The sequence below is a fragment of the Furipterus horrens genome, unplaced genomic scaffold, assembly GCF_987537825.1.
Source record: "Furipterus horrens unplaced genomic scaffold, mFurHor1.1.pri manual_scaffold_42, whole genome shotgun sequence".
In the NCBI taxonomy this organism is placed as follows: Eukaryota; Metazoa; Chordata; class Mammalia; order Chiroptera; family Furipteridae; genus Furipterus; species Furipterus horrens.
The window spans coordinates 77973-82935 of record NW_028327212.1 but is presented as its reverse complement, the minus strand read 5'-3'; the positions used below and the strand labels follow the sequence as shown (position 1 = coordinate 82935).

At 43.3% G+C, this 4963-nt stretch overlaps 1 pseudogene; it reads right to left on the bottom strand.

Moving 5' to 3' along the window:
• Positions 1–1834: 1834 nt before the first annotated feature.
• On the bottom strand, positions 1835–4665 carry LOC149990005 (perilipin-2 pseudogene; annotated as a pseudogene).
• Positions 4666–4963: the final 298 nt, after the last annotated feature.

Here is a 4963-nt window from a genome sequence, read left to right as displayed (position 1 = left end):
AAGTGGAGTGATGGGAAATATACTCCTTATGAAAACTGATCTCCCAACTCTAAAACTACTTACTAAAACCAAAGAGAAAAGGCAGCAGATAGCTGAACCAGATCCCTCAAGTAGGGATTAATAGCATTCTCTTATTCTAAAGCTTTAAATCCGTTGGGGAATGACACAGCTGAAGAAATTCACGTCATCTTTTGAAGACAGCTATGGGCCTTCACACTTATTAATGCCAGAAGCATTCGCTTGCTGCAGGTAGCTAAATAACTGTTTCTTTGACACAGTTCATTACACATTTTCCCTCAGTTAACCTATCCACTCATCGTTTATTTTCTAATCACTACATTTAGTGAGTCTCCACAGAATGTCAACTATGACATCCCGTGGTTAGTGGAAGTCCATTCACATTTACCCGACGCCGAGCCCTCATTTTTGGTTTGCGATATTTCCTTAGACCTAGTGTGGTAATGCACACAGACTGTCCTCAAGAAGAGGCAACAGGTGTGAAGCCACAGTGCGACTATCCCAAGGCTGAAAGGGCGGGAGAGTGCGTCGGGGGGAGCCAGCATCCTGCGACACCTTTCAGGACGAAGTTCCAATTCTAAGAAAAGAAAACTCCATCTTACCTTTGAAGTCTTAAGTGTTGTATTCTGCTTTCGTGTCTTACCTCTCTTCGAAGACAGCGCTTTTCGCACCATCCACAGGGTCTCCCAAAGAACAGCCCAGCCCATTCTGGCCCCCCTTTCACTGAGGCTTGATGAATCAAATTCTCTCAAGCTCCATTATGGAAGGCGGTCGAATCTGCAAGGCTGACTTAAAATGGTGCTTAACATCCCTTCAGGTTTTGCAACTTGAAACCTATAAAACCCTGTTTTTCCAAATCAGTGAAGTCCTGCATTACTTTATCACTTACCTGGGCATCCAAATGCTGCTGTTTGCCTACTCCCAGATCCAGATGTAGAGGGTGCTGGATTTAGTCCATTCTCAGTATCAGCAGAGAGCTATAAGAAAGGGCACATAAGAAAGTACCTGCTGAAAAATTCTCAAGTACCTTTCTATATATGTACTTCAGAGCCAAATTAAAAATTTAAAGTATGTACTTAAAAACGTGACATGTTTAACATAGAAAAATGCCCACAATAGGAATACAGACAGAAAAAAGTACACCAGCCTCAAAGATTAAGAGTTAATGGCTGATGAATTACGGTTTTAATTTTAGTTATGCTTTTAAATTTTTCCTAGCCCTGGCTAGTGTGGCTCGGTGGATTGAGTGCCGGCCTGAAAACCAAATGGTCGCCGGTTCGATTCCCGGTCAGGGCACGTGCCTGGATTGTGGGCCACATCCCCGGGTAGGGGCATTGTAAGAGGCAACTGACCAATCTCTCTCTTGCACATTGATGTTCCTCTCCCTTCCCCTCTTGCTAAAAAAAGTAAACAAAACCTTTAAAATTTTTTGTTTTCTAAATTTCAATGAATACATACTAAAATGAGAAAAATAATTTTTAATAACACATTTCAGTATCTATAGGCCGACCTACATGTTTTCTTAAAGATTTTATTTATTTTCTTTTAGAGAGAGAGGAACGGAGGGAGAAAGAGAGGGAGAGAAACATCCATACCAGCCAGGGCTTGACAGAAAATTTTAAGTTTGCTTTCCAAATTGAAAGTAAAATTCTTGCAAAAAAAGCAATAGATAAGAAAGACACTTCCATTCAGCAAACTTTCAGGTACTCACCAAAGCTGTTTTAGGTGATGTGTTTAGACTTTTCAGTTCATTTACCCTATTCCTCTACTGATTTTTTTTTTTCCTGTAATGAATTTTATTGAATACACCAAAGACAATCCTTTATGAAAAAAACAAAATACAAAAAACTAAATTTGTATAAGCATGCATGTGTGACAAACCAGTGATCAGGCCTGCTGAGACCAAACCGGGGCAGACCCAGTTCAGACAACAGCCCACATGAAGGTGCTTTTATTCAATGCAAACAGACAGCAACAGTGGCAACAGAATGAGACCACAAATGCAACGTAACATTTTGTGACCTCTGACTAGGCTCTGACCAGTCTATCATTCTTTTCTTACCAGCCACATAAGACAAAGAACTCATCTGTTAATGTCAGAAACTTTAAAGATCTTAGTCCAGTTGGAAACAACTACAATGAAGAGACCTTTTTTCTAGCCAGCTATTTCCCCAATTCCAAGTTGTCTAGCAGGTTAATTTCAACATAATAGAAGGTGTCATCTGGCTGCACCATGCACTGGTGAAAGGGACAGGATTAATGTGGTTTGTGCTCAAGCTGCTGGGCCTCCTGACTGGTTGTGTCCTTCTCTGCACCTCGATCCTCAGTTTTCTTAGACTCGGTTATCTGAGGATAAAAGGGACCTACCAGCCAGGTGAGGCGTGTGTTGTTAACAAGATAATCCATCACATCATCTAAAGACTCTTTCATTTTCTGCAGCTGCCCCTTGCTAGAAGTAAGGAAGCCGTCAGACACTTCTTTAAAGGACGCAGCATTGCAGAACACGGAGTAGATGTCTCCAGCCATCACCCCCAAGTGACTGGCCTGATCTTGGATATTCTGTGGTAACCCCTGGATGTTGGACAGGAGAGTGGAGGACGTGGTCTGCAGCTGCTGAGTCAGGTTTCGGGCAATAGCAAGAGTACGTGACTCAATGTGCTCGGCACAGTGTGATTCATCAGTATCATCGTAGCCAATGCTTCTCTTCCACTCCACCCAGGACAGGTAGAGCTTGTCCTGAGCACCCTGAATTCTCTGGTTGGCACTATGCACATTCTCCCTGGCAAATTCAATCAGGTTAACAGTGGAATGAAGCTGAGAAATGGTCTCTTGGCTTTTCTGCTTAGCTTCTTTCACTCTGCTGAGAGCCTGCTGGTAGGCACATGAGCGGAGCTTGGTAGACAGAGACCCCAGCCTAATATAATAACTTGGCTTCTGGAGAGTGTCAAATCCTTCGACTTTTTCTGCTTCTTTTTCTAGTTCTTCCTCAGTGAGAGGGAGGTATTGGTCTACCAGCAGCTCTGATGTGGTGAGTGCATTTTCTACTCCACTGCTCACCAGCTGCATCATCCGACTCCCCATGACTGTGTTAATACTGCCATTGACCACAGACTTGGTCTTCTCTACACTGCCAGTCATTGCTCCTTTAGTCTTGTCCATCACCCCAGTGATCATGCTGGCCACAGAATCCTTGGCCCGGGTCACAGTTGTTGTCACAGCATCCTTTGCCCCAGTCACTGCTCCTTTAGTCTTGTCCATCACCCCAGTGATTGTGCTGGCCACAGAACCTTTGGCCCCGGTCACAGTCATCGTCACAGCACCTTTGGCATTGGCAACAACCTGATTTGTTGGCTGGTTCAGAATAGGCAGTCTCTCCTCAATCCTGTCCAGCCCCCTACAGGCATAGGTATTGGCAACAGCAATTTGTGGCTCTAGCTTCTGGATGATGGGCAGAGCGCTCATTACAGCCAGCGACGTGATGGTCTTCACACCCTTCTCCGCGATCTCACACACAGACTTCAAATAAGGATACTGATCCTTTGTAGTGACATAGGCCGAGGACACGAGGTCATATGTGGAGCTGACCAACGGTAGGTTGGCCACCCTAGTCACCACACTCGGCTGTGGATCAACTGCAGCTGATACCATTTTTCTTCCTGGAGAGAGAAGAAATCGATTGACAGCAGCTCAGAGGGGAAGATCCGGTAGCCCTACACGCCGAGCTCTAGCAACACTTTATCACTTACCTGGGGACCCAAATGCTGCTGTTTGCCTACTCCCAGATCCAGATGTAGAGGGTGCTGGATTTAGTCCATTCTCTGTATCATCAGAGAGCTATAAGAAAGGGCACATAAAAAAGTACCTGCTGAAAAATTCTCAAGTACCTTTCTATATATGTACTTTAGAGCCAAATTAAAAATTTAAAGTATTTACTTAAAAACGTGACATGTTTAACATAGAAAAATGCCCACAATAGGAATACAGACAGAAAAAAGTACACCAGCCTCAAAGATTAAGAGTTAATGGCTGATGAATTACGGTTTTAATTTTAGTTATGCTTTTAAATTTTTCCTAGCCCTGGCTAGTGTGGCTCGGTGGATTGAGTGCCGGCCTGAAAACCAAATGGTCGCCGGTTCGATTCCCGGTCAGGGCACGTGCCTGGATTGTGGGCCACATCCCCGGGTAGGGGCATTGTAAGAGGCAACTGACCAATCTCTCTCTTGCACATTGATGTTCCTCTCCCTTCCCCTCTCGCTAAAAAGTAAACAAAACCTTTAAAATTTTTTGTTTTCTAAATTTCAATGAATACATACTAAAATGAGAAAAATAATTTTTAATAACACATTTCAGTATCTATAGGCCGACCTACATGTTTTCTTAAAGATTTTATTTATTTTCTTTTAGAGAGAGAGGAACGGAGGGAGAAAGAGAGGGAGAGAAACATCCATACCAGCCAGGGCTTGACAGAAAATTTTAAGTTTGCTTTCCAAATTGAAAGTAAAATTCTTGCAAAAAAAGCAATAGATAAGAAAGACACTTCCCTTCAGCAAACTTTCAGGTACTCACCAAAGCTGTTTTAGGTGATGTGTTTAGACTTTTCAGTTCATTTACCCTGTTCCTCCACTGATTTCTTAACCGTTGGGTGGAATTTAGCTGGAGAGAGAAGACAGAAAAATAACGAGTCAATATCGAGTGTTTATTTTCATCTCTCAAACAACTTCACATCTTTGCCAAAATTACAGAAAGTTTATGAAACATTTTTACGGCCCATCGCTTGTAAAGTTCGCATTGACCCGCCCCTGTTTGCCAAAGATATTCCAGCTCTAGTCCCCTCTGCCTGTTCTCCAGCTCCTTGAATCACCCGGTTCAGAAGCACAAGTACCTGGCGGCACACAGTTAGTTGTATTTGGGTGGGAGAAGAGCGAGTGTGCCAGTTAAAACGCAT